At 38.6% G+C, this 14,745-nt stretch overlaps 1 protein-coding gene and 1 long non-coding RNA gene across 7 annotated transcripts in view; both read right to left on the reverse strand.

Annotated features, from left to right (window-relative positions):
• Positions 1-14,745, reverse strand: part of LOC135219486 (E3 ubiquitin-protein ligase HERC2-like) — a 294,113-nt gene that overhangs the window by 178,340 nt on the left and 101,028 nt on the right. The gene's annotated exons all lie outside the window — the stretch shown is intronic.
• On the reverse strand, positions 9,767-14,595 carry LOC135219485 (uncharacterized). Its single transcript, XR_010315447.1, has 3 exons — positions 14,439-14,595; positions 10,923-11,091; positions 9,767-10,177 (listed from the first exon to the last, which is right to left on the reverse strand). It is a non-coding gene; the product is annotated as an uncharacterized LOC135219485 (long non-coding RNA).

Consider the following 14,745-nt stretch of genomic DNA (forward strand, 5'->3'; position numbering starts at 1 on the left):
TCCAGGAACAGAGATAACTACTTAGTGGAGGCAGCATTGAAGTCTCCAGGTCACGGATAACTACTTAGTGGAGGCAGCATTGGAGTCTCCAGGGATATAAATAACTGCTTACTGGAGGCAGCATTGGAGTCTCCAGGAACAGAGATAACTACTTAGTGGAGGCAGCATTGAAGTCTCCAGGTCACAGATAACTACTTAGTGGAGGCAGCATTGGAGTCTCCAGGGATATAAATAACTACTTACTGGAGGCAGCATTGGAGTCTCCAGGAACAGAGATAACTACTTAGTGGAGGCAGCATTGAAGTCTCCAGGTCACGGATAACTACTTAGTGGAGACAGCAATGAAGTCTCCAGGAACAAAGATAACTACTTACTGGAGGCAGCATTGAAGTCTCCAGGTCACAGATAACTACTTAGTGGAGACAGCATTGAAATCTCCAGGAACACAGATAACTACTTAGTTGGGACCCCCCCCCCCGGCAGCATTGAAGTCTCAGGTCACAGATAACTACTTAGTGGAGGCAGCATTGAAGTCTCCAGGTCACAGATAACTACTTACTGGAGGCAGCATTGGAGTCTCCAGGAACAAAGATAACTACTTACTGGAGGCAGCATTGAAGTCTCCAGGTCACAGATAACTACTTAGTGGAGACAGCATTGAAATCTCCAGGAACACAGATAACTACTTAGTGGAGGCAGCATTGAAGTCTCCAGGTCACAGATAACTACTTAGTGGAGGCAGCATTGAAGTCTCCAGGTCACAGATAACTACTTAGTGGAGGCAGCATTGGAGTCTCCAGGAACACAGATAACTACTTAGTGGAGGCAGCATTGAAGTCTCCAGGTTACAGATAACTACTTACTGGAGGCAGCATTGGAGTCTCCAGGAACACAGATAACTACTTAGTGGAGGCAGCATTGAAGTCTCCTGGTCACCGATAACTACTTACTGGTGGCAGCATTAAGGTCTCCGGAACACAGATAATTACTTACTAGAGCAGCATGAAGTCTCCAGGTCACAGATAATACTTGGTGGAGCCAGGCATTGAAGTCTCACGGGACAGAGTAACTACTTACGGAGGCAGCATTGAAGTCTCCAGGTTACAGCTAATACTTACGGAGAGCATTGGAGTCCCAGGAACACAGATAACTACTTAGTGGAGGCAGCATGAAGTCTCCTGGTTCAACGATAATCACTTACTGGTGGCAGCATTAAGTCTCCAGGAACACAGAAAACTACTTACTAGAGGCAGCATTTTGACGTCTCCAGGTCACAGCTAACGAATGGTGGAGCAGCATTGAAGTCTCCAGGGACAGAGATAACTACTTACTGGGGGCAGGCCCATTAAGGTCTTTCCAGGTCACAGATAAAATACTTTAGTGGAGACGCCATGTGACGGTCTCCAGGTCAAAGATTAACTACTTAGTGGAGGCAGCATTGGAGTCTTCAGGAACACAGATAACTGACTTACTGGAAGGCACCATTGAAGTCTCCAGGTCACAGAAAACCACGTTACTGGAGGCTAGCCATTGAATGTCTCCAGGTCACAGTTTAACTACTTAGTGGAGGCAGCATTGGGGGGGGGGTTGGAAGTTTCTTTTTTTTTCCAGGAACACCAGAAATAACTTATGGAGGCAGCATGAAGTTCAGGTCACAGGATAACTACTTTCTGGATGCCAGCATTTAAGTCTCCAGGTCACAGTCAACTACTTATGAAGGCCAGCATTGAAGTCTCCAGGTCACAGTGAAAACTACAGTAGTGGAGGCAGCATTGGAGTCTCCAGGTCACAGTTAACTACTTAGTGGAGGCAAGCATTGGAGTCTCCAGGAACACAGATAAAAACTACTTACTGGAGGCACCATTGAGTCTCCAAGGTCACAGTTAACTATTAGGTGGAGGCAGCATGAGTCTCCAGGTCACAGTTAATACTTAGTGGAAGGCCAGCATTTGGAGGTATCCAGGAACAACCAGATAACTACTTACTGGGAGGCAGCCAATGAAGTCTTCCAGGTCACAGATAACTACTTACTGGAGGCAGCCATGAAGTCTTCCAGGTCACAAGGTAAAACTACTTAGTGGAGCGCAGCCATTGGAGGTCTCCAGGAACACAGAAACTAACTATGGAGGCCCATTGAAGTCTCCAGGTCAACAGTTAATAATTAGTTTGGAGCAAGCCATTGGAAGCTCTAGGAACCACGGATAACCACTACTGGAGGCCACCATGAAGTTCCAGGTTTCACAGTAACTAATTAGCTGGAGGCAGCATTGGAGTCTCCAGGTAACAGTTAACTACCTTACTGGAGGCAGCATTGAAGTCCTACCAGGGTCACAGATTAAACTACCTTACTGGAGGCAGCATTGGAGTCTCCAGGTCACAGTTAAACCTAACTTACTGGAGGGCAGCAGTTGGGAGTATCCCCAAGGTCACAGTTAACTAACTTACTGGAGGCAGCATTGAAAGTATCCAGGTCAACCAGATAACTAACTTACTGGAAGGCAGCATTGAATGTGCTACCCAGGTCACAGATAATCTACTTACTGGAGGCAACCATGAATGTCTCCAGGTCACAGTTAACTACTTAGTGGAGGCAGCATCTTGGAGGTCTCCAGGAACAAAGATAACTAACTTACTTGGGGGATCGGCCACCATTGAAGTCTCCATGGTTCACAAGTTAACTTACTTATTGGAGGCAGGCCAATTGGAGTTCTTCCGTCCTACAGTAACTACATTTTTGTGGAGGGCAGGCATGGAGTCTCACGGACAACCAAAGGAATTAATATTAGGAGCACATTGAAGTCTCAGGTCAACAGTTAACACCTTACTGGATTGGCACCATTGAAGTTCTCCAGGTCCCACCAGATTAACTACTTACTGGAGGCACCATGGAGTCTCCAGGTCACAGATTAAACTACTTAGTGGAGGCAGCATTGGGGAGTCTCCAGGAACACCAGATAACTACTTACTGGAGGCAGCATTGAAGAATCTCCAGGTCACAGATAACTACTTGTGGAGGCAGCTATTGGAGTCTCCAGGAACACAGATAATACTTAGTGGATGGCAGCATGAAGTCTTCAGGTCACAGATAAAAAACACTTACTCGGAGGCACCATTGAAGTCTCCAGGTCACAGTTAACTACTTAGTGGAGGCACCATTGAAGTCTCCAGGTCACAGATAACTACTTAGTGGAGACCGCATTGAAGTCTCCAGGTCACAGATAACTACTTAGTGGAGGCAGCATTGAAGTTTCCAGGTCACAAGAGACTTCAATGCTGCCTCCATTAAGTAGTCATCTACATCCCTTATAAACATATAATAGTTTGTAATGGATTTCATTGCTTCGAAAGGAAAATTAAGCTTGGTGAAATTCCAGTTAAATCAAATTTATCAGAAAATTAAATAGGTTAATCATTTGTAGAAACCTTTTGGCTACCACATCAAGGGCAACACTAAATTCTGTTAGACCTAAGTACTGCTGCTTTCTAATCATGAGGAGAATGAATGAGTTAGGTGCTATGACCAAACCATAAACCCCTCCCAAAAAAATCATGAACAAGAAACAAGATATTAGAATATGAAAGGTTGACCATTAAGCAAAGGCAAACAGAACTTATTAGACTGCAGTTCGAGAGCTTTGTAAAAGAGGGGAAAGAATGGTCACGTGACCTTTGAAATTTTAGGATTACTGATTTTTCCACACCACATCTCGTGAGGAGTGACCTGGGAGGTTGCATTGGAGGATCGGTAAGGGACCGGGGGTGGGGGTGGAGGGGTTGGGGTGGCGGCTGGAGAATCAGTAATGGGGGTGGGGGAGCCGTTGGTTGAATGGACTCTCATTTAATATGATCCTAACGATAAGGAAAGCAAAAATCGACACTGATGCTCTAATCAGGGAAGGATCAGGATAATACAAAGCTGCAATTACTGGAATCAGGAAACAGTGATTGTTAACTGAAAAAGAACGAATAACAATTATAGTGGATGTAGCCAAATGAACTGCGTGTTCCCTTCAAGATTAGTTTGGTGCTCATTTTCACAAACAAAAAAAACTAATCAAATTGTTTCAATTATAATTTTATTAAAAATAAAAATAAAATTAATGGACAAGGACGCAAAAATGGCAAAATGTATCTTGAATCCATTGAACTGACAAATCCAAGGGATTATAAATAGTCGACAAATTCGAGACTGAAGCGACAAGAAATCCAGTCACGAATCCCACGAGACGACTGAAATGAAAACTCGTATCGACTGCAAACTATTCCTTTTTATCCACTCTTGGGTTAGTATATAAGGACCATCAGGGTGGTTAAGGTGTGTTGTTACCCGGATGACTCGAGTTAAATACTGGCCAGAGAAATTTCCATCTAGGCTACTCTGGTGAGAAGTGGCTCGAATAAAAAACAAGTATGAGTGACAACTCACTGGATACATTAGTTCCTTTATACATCTGGTGGTCTATAATTTTCCCCATAAAAGCCTTTCATATCGTAACCTGTCAATGCCTATCATAGTTGCCTTTATGAAATGATATATATAGGTCTTGGTATTTGCGGTTTATAACTTCATTACATTACAAATAGATGGATTGTGCAAATCCAAAGCGTATTTCCATTATATAACGTTCTGAAAATTGACACCTAATAATGATCTACCATGAACAAAAGTAGGATCCCAACAAGCGCCTGCACAGCCACACCTGAATGGAACAAAGGTTGACGATTATGGTTAATGAGGACTGAATATGATATTTACCATTGCTATTTTTATTGTTCTGTTACTATACTATTTTTCTATTTGTTTAACAACGACTCGGTTCACTGGTAATGTGAACTATTATTCGTATATCATTAACATATTGTCTACAATAGTGATTAGAAAATATGAACAGACATCCAATAGCTCGACCATTCACATCCGTCGTTACAAGACAAACAGGCTTCATTGCTGTGTTACCAGACCATTATCATGAAACAGAAGGGGATGGGGTGAAGGAACACTTTGAGGCAACTGTACCATCCGGCAATATGAATCCATGGTCAAAAGAATTATTTCTAAAAAGCTTAACTAGATGTTGAGCATCCGCAAACACGTATAGTATTTGCTGTTGTCCATTGGATTAATAAAGAACCTTCCTCGTGACGTCACACGCTCTACCTGGCAGAAGCTTATTTTGGGTCAGCGCTGACAAGACCACCTATACTCTTTGGACCTTGAGTTACAATATTGAACAAAATAGTAAAGAAAATGAAAAAGAACAAAGCTTTTCACAATGAAACTTAGCACAAATGATTAACAAAATCATTCGTCATTGCGGTGATACACAGCTAACTTGATGTAGAGGGAGGTAACGTTTATAATTTTTAGGAATAATGAATGAATGATTTTAAGTTATCGTGCGTCGTGGTATTGTTGAGGAGAGAAGAGACAGTAAAATCTTTACTATAATATGACGTAAAAGCATTACTAATTTACATAAAAAATATTTACAATAAATTTAACAATGATAAAACATGAAAACAAATGCAACACACGGTAAAAAAAAAAAGCTTTGCTCGAGTCAGTGTTCGGTGCGTTGAGAGAGAGAGAGAGAGAGAGAGAGAGAGAGAGAGAGAGAGAGAGAGAGAGAGAGAGAGAGAGAGAGAGAGAGAGATTGCTTGATTACCATTGATTTATTAGCTGATCTGGGATGATTATTCCCCCATTTCTTTCACTTACACTCGATCTGCCCAAATCACTTTTTTTTACGGTAAAATACCAATCTAGTGATAATTGCTTTTTACGACTGTAAAAGTAGCTCAGCTCTGAGATAACAAACTGTCGCCGCTTTTCAGCTTCTGCATGCCTTCGATTGTTTGTTTGTTTAAACGCTTCCTTGTGAAGTTTAATTTTATTTCTCTTTCCTTTTCTTGCATTCTTGACTTATTACTTAGTTGTTTGTAAAATCCTCATGTTTGTTGTAAAAGTCTGCCGTTTGCCAACAGTAAGTTGATGTATTGTGGCATAATTAATCTATTTCGCGCACTTAAGAATCAAAGTGTAAACACATTGATTACGTCTTCTCCTTCTCTCTCATGGACACCAATCGGGACACCCCAACACACTATCAATTCCTGTTAATATTATCCCCAAAATTTTTTATCTTTGTACCTAATATGAATAAACTGTATTTTGTTATCAACCTTTGCATACTGCAATCAATTCGGTTTGCTCAAGAGGGTTCCCGTCTCTCCTCCCTCCATTCCCCAGCCCGCCGGCACCATTTTTACCAAACAGCTGTTAAATCGTACAGGGCTCAACTAAAATTTAGAAAATTTTAATTCATATAACGTACTGTTTCATTACTTTACACTCTTGATTGAAGATTTGAACACATTAATAATAGAAAAAATGTGAAAAGGGGGACTTTTTGGGTTGGCTGGAACGAATTATCCAGATTCCCTTTATTTCTTATGGGGATATTTGTTTCATATTTCGAACAAATCGTACTTCGAACAGCCTTCTGGAACCGATTAAGTTCGAAATAAGAGGTACTACTGTATTATGTTTGATACTTATGTTCATCACGCTTTTTGTCCAACATTGCCTATCTTCTACTATATCTTTGCTTAATCTTTTCTCCTCCGAATTTAAGATATTGTGGAAAAGTATTATTTTCTTATATTCAATTTTGTAGGCTACTGGCCATATGCAAGACTCCGCTATTATTCCCCATTACGGTGTACCCTTAGGTTGTTTATATATTTCTTGTTGGATTCTGTATTGCATTTTCTCTAGTGCATTTAACTCGTTTTCTGTTAAGTTACTCCATGTCTTTATGTTGGAAAATAAGGTTGGTGCCACTACTATTTCATAGATCCTTTTCCTTACTTATAGTTGTATATTTCCGACTATCTTAACGTCCCCATATCTTCAGATTTCTCTTAGTAGGTACTCGATCTTTTGATTTCTTGTGTTAATACTTGCTTCCTTTGATCCATTCATTGTTTACCATTCTCCAAAGTACTTATATTCTTTAATGCTACTAATTGGGCCATTTTTAAGTTCTATTCTTATTTAGAGATCAGTTTTCTTTGCTTTTTGGTCTATTACTAGCACTGCTGACTTACTTGGCTTAGTATTAAAAGTAAATTTCTTTAGCTGCTCTGGGGTGCAGCAGTTTCCAATTGCCATTTCTATTCCTTCTTTCCTGCTGGTGGGGAACATTATGTCATCAACAAATATTAGGGACTCTATTGCTATATTTCTTATAAGTGTTATGTTCTTCCTGGTTAGATCATTCACTCTGTCTGTCACCATGCTGCATACCTCTGGGCCGTAAATTGTACCTTGCCTCTCATTTTCTGCCAGGGCCTCCCGCAGGGCATCTTATGACTGCTTTGCCGTTTTCATTCATTTTTCTTATCAACCATACCATGCATCTTTCCAACCTATCATTTTCCCTATCTCTTTGATGCAGTCCTTCAGATCCCAAAACCATATGTACGTTGGGGTTCCCAACACTGAGTTGCAGTCAATCACTGCATTCTGGGTTAGCAAGTGATCAACTGTGGATCTTCCTTCTATGCCACCACACTGGAACCGGTTAATCTTCTGGTTTCATCTCATCCTTCGTTCTTTCCATCCTCACTTTTTCAAATACCTTGCTTATGTTACTAGTAATGAATATCCCTCTCGTTTTCTAATTCTACTTTGCTTCCTTTTTTTATGCAGCGATATTTTAATTTTCTCCCATTCGTCAGGAGTGTTTAACTCCTCTTCAATGTCTCCAATTAAGAGTGCCATACTTTCAGTGATTTCTGTGGCCGTACTTTTTATAATTATATTATTTATACATTGACTGTCTGGGGTGTATTTATTCTTCAGGTTCTATACCGCCTTTTCCACTTTGTGAATACTTGGCTTTTGGATTTTTCCAGTTTTTCCTGTCCCACTTATGGAGATCCATTTCTGGTACTGGAGGGTAATTTCATCAGCTAGTAGGCCAATTTCATCTTTAGGTTGTTCTAATACGAATAGATCTTTATAATATTGTTCATATTCTCTTTTAATTCCTTCTACATTTTCTATTACTTTCCCTTCCTTGCTTCTTACTCCCACCACATTGTTAGGTTTTGTGCCGTCGAGTTTTTCCTTGAAGTCCCAAAAGGCTGCTGCTCCATTGACTTACTCCCCCTTTGGATTTTATTTCGGCTGCTGTCTCCTTAATCCTGATGCCCTCTTCCTTCATTTTTTCTCTAATAATGTATTCACCTATTAATCTCTCCTGTACCTGCCATACCCTCTTCTTTTCTGTACTACTAAACTTTATCCCTTCCTTTTTTATCCTCCCTCTAGCCCTCATTAGTTCTCTTAATATTCTTGATTTGCTTTCCTTTTGCACTTTGGTTTTTGTCTTAAACTTTCTTAATATTTTGTCCAGTTCTGTTTGCCATTTGGTGTATTTCTGTTTTATTTGATAATTTCTTCTAGCTATGTCTACCAAGGCTTGTCTGTCTTTGCAATCTTTTAGCTTTCTTATATCTACTATATATTTTCCACTCTTGGTCAGAGTGCACTAGTTCAGAGGATATCCTGTATGGCGTTATTTCTTTTGTTTGATCTATTTCTATTACTTGGACTCCTTCATCGTATTCCCTTATCATTACATAGTCAATGATGGAGTTCTGCATGTTTCATAGATCTTTTTCCTTACTTATAGTGCTATATTTCCGACTATGGATAGCAAATAAAGAGAGGGAACACTAGTGAATAATGAACTCACAGGATGTCAAACACCGTAAGTACATTCTGAAAACCATGAAGAATGGGTCGAGGCAAGGACTTGGATTGCATCAAATGGTAATTCAGACATATGTGCACAAGCAAGAAGACTGGAGATAATGAATTAGACATCTAAACCCATAACATGGAAAGCTGGTGTAAACATGTCATATCAATAAATGATGAGATCATAATAATGTTTATGATATGATCATCATTACTCAGAAGATAATTCCCTACACATATGGAATAAGCTTGCAGGGGCCATTGACTTGAAATTCAAGCTTCAAAAGAATATGGAGTTCATTTGAAAAAGTTAACAAGGATAACAGGGAAGAATACAAAGTAGTGATCATTTATCAGAAAAGAAAAAAGATAAATCAATAAATAGATAGATCAAAATATATATAAAATACAAAATGAATTGTTTTAAGGCATTAATGCAGTGAATCTTTGTTTTAACCTTTGAAGTTCAAATTGCACATCCTGGGGGAGAGGGGGGGGGCACTTTCACAGTCCAATAGTGAGAGGCACAAGAGACCTTTGGATCTGAGAAATTTAACAGGATGGTACATTTACTCCATACTGGTGCTGCTGTTCAACAAATACGGTTGCTTTGGCCTGGAAAAGAGCATCAGCGATCAGTTGCCGTAGCGATGGTCTCTGTTAAATACACCTTATGAAAAACTGACAAACAAGAGACCATCTGTAATAAATCTCTGGGAGAAGCAGGCACCCACACCAGAGAACAATATTCTAGTAAAGGCAGGACAAAAAAATTACACACGTTGCACTGATTTTGTCATTGTTATAAATATTAAGAGGAGTCAAAAGTTACACAAAGTACAGTTAGAGCTTTAGTTTCATTCAGCAGTCCGAACCACTTATAACTGAGAAAGCCTTTTTAACATACCACCAGTTTTCTATCTTACTGTTCCTGTATATCATGAGCTTTTTTTCATTTACTTGACTTCTCTAGAAAAGGATAATAACTCAACTTGCAAAAATAACAAGGTTTATGACAATAAAATGATATGCTAAAGACAGCTTAAGTATTACAACAGAATTCAGTGTGAAGAGCTGGCCATTTTTGACTAAAATATATCATTACATCAGATATCACTTACTGCATTATATTATGTCACACTTTCATGCAATGTCATTGAATTCTTCACCCTTAAATAATTTAACATTATGCACACAAATCTCACCATAATGTCTAGGTCTTTCTTGGTAAATGCTTAGATAAAAAGACTTTATTTCATGAAAAATAATTTTTGGAATGCAATTAGTATAAAACGTTACTAAAATCATTACACTAAGGCAGAGGCAGGTAATGAAGAATGTTTGGGCTTTTCTTTCTTTAAAAACACTTTGATGCATCCGCTGAAGTCAGCCGAAACTAGCACGTACCTGAAAACAAGCACAAATCCATTACAAGTTACACATTATCACTGTATAAAACTCTACTCATTTATGTCCTCATTAGAAGTCTAATGGGCTAGACCAAATGTTGGATCCCCATTAAAAGTAACAGACCAATAACTAAGGGTAGGTAAAACCTATACCAGTAGAGTGAGATTATACCTAATAGGATGGACTAACTGGTGAGACTGAAGGAAGATCACCTTTAATAAATTTGTCCCATACATGAAACATGAAGACTACATAAAATTTTAATACCAAGAAAATATAAACATATGTACTATACAAATCCAAAGGTCACTAAGGGAGGACATAGACGGATCCTATTTTCATCAACTAAGATCTATCTGATTGGCAACATTTTCTTTGATATTCATGACAGACCGAACGGCTATGAATTTGCACACTACTGACAAACAGAATTAAAAGTAAATAAAATAATACAGTACAGTACATGCAATTAAAAAAAAAAACTTTCAAATTTAGGAAAGGAATGGGTCACATATACCAACAAACAAGACTACTTACACCAAAGATTTTAGCACAAATAACACAGGTCCAGTTCTACATTATAACAGAGGTCCAATTCTACATTAATGGCCTACAAGTTACACCTTAAAATACAGTTTTTGGGGGAATTGAAAGGTTAATGGCCTTTTGCTTGAATCACTCTACAATAAGATTTAAGAAATGTAATGAAAAGATTTTTTATAATGCCTTGATTGATGCTTACCCTTTATTTGTTGTGCCACTATCCTTATTTTGACTTGAAGGATTTGGTTCATTTTGTTGTTCCTGCTGCTCGGTAGTCTTATTGAGAAGTTCTTGTTGTTGTTCAATAAAACTAAACACGAGCTCTGGATGTGGAGCAAACACAGCGCATGTCACAACAGCACTGTGTGCTGAAACAGATACAGGAAAGATGATCAGGGCAAAAAATTGTCTGTAACACTTAGTAAGATACTCTAACTGAAATTAATAAGAGAGGTTACTGCTTACAATATGCCTCGCACAGCACACTGCAGATGATTCTAAAGAATCCTTGAAGCTTCCTGCTACAAAAATACCTTGCTTTGTGCCATATACTTTTCATTTATTCCCTATGATTCATTCTTACTCAGCCATTATACTCTGTATCTTTAAACCATTCCAATTAATTCTTATTTTATCTACTTATTCCATTACCTTCCCTTCCAAGAACTTCACTGCACTAATTTTCACTTACATCGCTACTGTATGTTGTACTGTACTTTTCTCCAATCCAATTAAGAGACTTGGTACGTCTCCTATCCAATGTAACTATGTAACTATACCCCTTCTGTTAACATTCTTCAGGTCCTTTTTAGATCATTTATTATTAAGGTCACTTACCATTTTCATTGTTAGCATCTGGCTTCTCATGCACAAGTTATAATGTCAAACTGCATTACCCAACTCATATTAGTCATCTCTTTCTCTGTTACTGTACTAGGAATCTACAGTAAGCCATTTTTCATCTTCATAATCTATGAATGTTTCCTTCACAAAACTGGGAATAAAATCCCTTTAAGTTTTACTTACTAGTGAATTACTTGAGCAATTTCATTTCAACAGATCACTACATTATCAAATGGATTCCTAACTTAGTCCGCAATCATAATAAACTTGTGAAATTTCCTCAGAATGGCTATAAGATGCAGGTTATCTATCTTATAAAAATATTCATGCTGTTTTTCAGCAGGGAAGAATGGTCTGAAGAAAGCCCTTTTTACTAGGATTACTGAATGTTTTTTTGTTTCTTTTAATAAATAGCAATATTGCTTGATAACTTGAAAAACTTTTGCAGTCAAAAAAGAGGTTTTGAAATAAGCCAATTATATACAAACCCATTAATCATAGATAGCATTATTGTGTTTGAAATGGACCCAGACCCACCATCTAAGAGCTGAAAAGAAGAATCCTTTTGCTTATGACTGCTGACTCCATCAGCCTGCTGGGAAGTGCTTCTCTAATCAGCTGTAATATCCTTCCTTTGAAGGGTATGGGGAAGGGAGGAGGTTACTGGAAATTATCATTAACCCTTAACGGACAGATTGATCATCGGGAGATCGGGAGAAGAAAAAAAATTTTTTGTTACAAAGTTTCTGACAACTATGGGGCATGGGGTAAGGGGGCTATCATTGATGCAGAAGGGGGAGGTCCACTAAGCAAAAGAATCTTGCAGCAAGCAGCTTACCCATTATTACTAGTGGAGGCTGAAGGAGCAGCACCAGAAAGTTCAAGGGAATCCCTACAGAAGATAAGCCGGGTTTCATACAGACAAGGCAGCAGATGAGAATGTTGGGGCCTAGACAGCAGCAGCCAAGAAGGCCAACCATCAAGAACATCAAAGTGTACAAGACTCGTGAAATCATGGCAATGGTTGCAGCAGCTAGATACATGGGCAGACTCACAGGAGCAAGCAAGTAAGATTAAGCTAAGAACATAGAAGCAGTCAAGTAGTATGCAGGATCACACATCTAAGAAATAAGGGTTGAATACACATGGGAGCTGTCAAGGAGCCAGAGCAGTCAAGTACTTCTTGGAAGGAGTAAACGTAAAGCAGCAACAGGATAGTGCCCTGGACCAGACAAATATGTGAAAGAGCTCCAATATGTAGAAGCAGCAGCAGAAAGGGTCAAATCCATGAAAACAGAAGCTTCAAAGACAGTCATCAAGGCTCTGGAAGCATGACTCCATGTGGATGATATTGTGAAGCTGCAATCAACTCATACATAAAAGTCAATCACGGGAGAAGCAAAGATCAAACCTCATCTAGAGCTTAGCCACAAATCACCTAATGAAATTGATGGTACCACAAGAACAGAAACAGGAGGAAAAGTTGAACAGTAGTGAAGGCAGGAAACTTCATGGGTGGCTAGTAATGAAACTGTCAGGTCCTCCTAGGGGTAACTGGGAGGAAATTAAGAAAGGGAGACAATGATGGGGAAGAAATTTCTTTAGGCTAGTAGTGTAAAAGAAATGACTGGATAAGGCCTATGTCATACATTCAGACCACTCATGACACATGGAGGAGAAAGCCTTCTCAGAAGACACTCAAACTTGACGGCTGTGGTTGCATAGTGATGAGGAGTTTGATGGGATGCTGAAAGTAGCAGATGGAGTAACGTGCTTAAAGGCACGCTGCTGGGTATACAAATACCACTGACTCAAGGCTCTATCCTTACACACTACATGTATCAAATTGGGAGAACTGTTGGCTCTGCACTAAAGGCACTCCCTATGAAGGTCTTTATCCAAGGACGACATAGAATTACTACAAGTACGTATGCTGAGACATGGTTAACTCGGTAAATCTAAAACAGTATTGTTAGAAGGGGAGCGAATGCAAGGCATCCACCAATACAAGGGAAATGGCAAAAACTTTTACCGAGTTAACTAACCACCCTGGTTTTAGAACAACTCTTCTTCTCAGCATAACACGTGAAATCAAGTAGGTAGAAGTTAAAACTTTACCTTTCACAGCCCATGACACTCAGTAGAAAGTACCTCATACACTCCATAATACTTGGTAAAAATATTACCAAAATGGCATTACATACTGAAAACAATTACCAGAACTTAAAAACTACTGATGTTTATTACAAATATTATGGCAAGTACAGAAACTCACTGAAACCTTTTGCAACAGCACTGAAAAAGAAAAGGGGAACACTCAGTATCTTTGAGATGACATTGGTCATCAGCTGACGGTAATAAGTTGACTCACTAAACAAAAATAAATCGTGGAATGAGAAAGCTTTGCTTTGCAGAATGATGGAGTATGATGGCACATACACAGTAAGGTTTCTACTTCTGAATATCTGAGTTGGACATGAAATAAGGTTATTTATGATGAATGGATCTGTAATCACAAATGTCATATAGTTCTGTTCATCCTAAAGTACAAAATACAATGCTCTGGTCTACAATAAGTGGATGTCAACAATCCAAAGACTAGAAGAAATGAGTCTCGTTTATCAGGTAGTTCTAAAACATAAAAACTGAAAATGAAATAATGGAGAAAAATGTGCATTGGGCCTGATATTTTGAAAGATCTGCTACTATGCTATTGCTTCTTTAAATCACAATAAGGCCATTACATAGTTACTGAAATAATAAAACAAAGAACTTGAATAAAATCTAAATATAATCATCTTTAAATTTCAGTCATACTGTATTAACACAAAAATTAATGCATTCTTGAGCTATGAAATCAAAGCTGCCTTACCTTTAACTCCTTCCCAATAGTAGTTTCTGTCTCTTCTGGCTGATGAGAATTTTGAGTAATCGTGATGAGTTTTCCAAATGTATATACATTGATTCTCACTTCCAGCAACTATGAACTTTCCATCATGGCTGCAAATTTAAAGAAATAGTTCTGATTATATTCTAATATATAAACCAAATGATCATGTAAATAAAGTCTAATACACAAAATTATTCTGACTCTTGACTTTGGTTTTTACAATGAATTCAGTCATTGTAAAAAGATTATCTGGATTCTCTTCACTATATTAAGTGATCAGAGGTATAAA

The sequence above is a fragment of the Macrobrachium nipponense genome, chromosome 1, assembly GCF_015104395.2.
Source record: "Macrobrachium nipponense isolate FS-2020 chromosome 1, ASM1510439v2, whole genome shotgun sequence".
Taxonomy (NCBI): Eukaryota; Metazoa; Arthropoda; class Malacostraca; order Decapoda; family Palaemonidae; genus Macrobrachium; species Macrobrachium nipponense.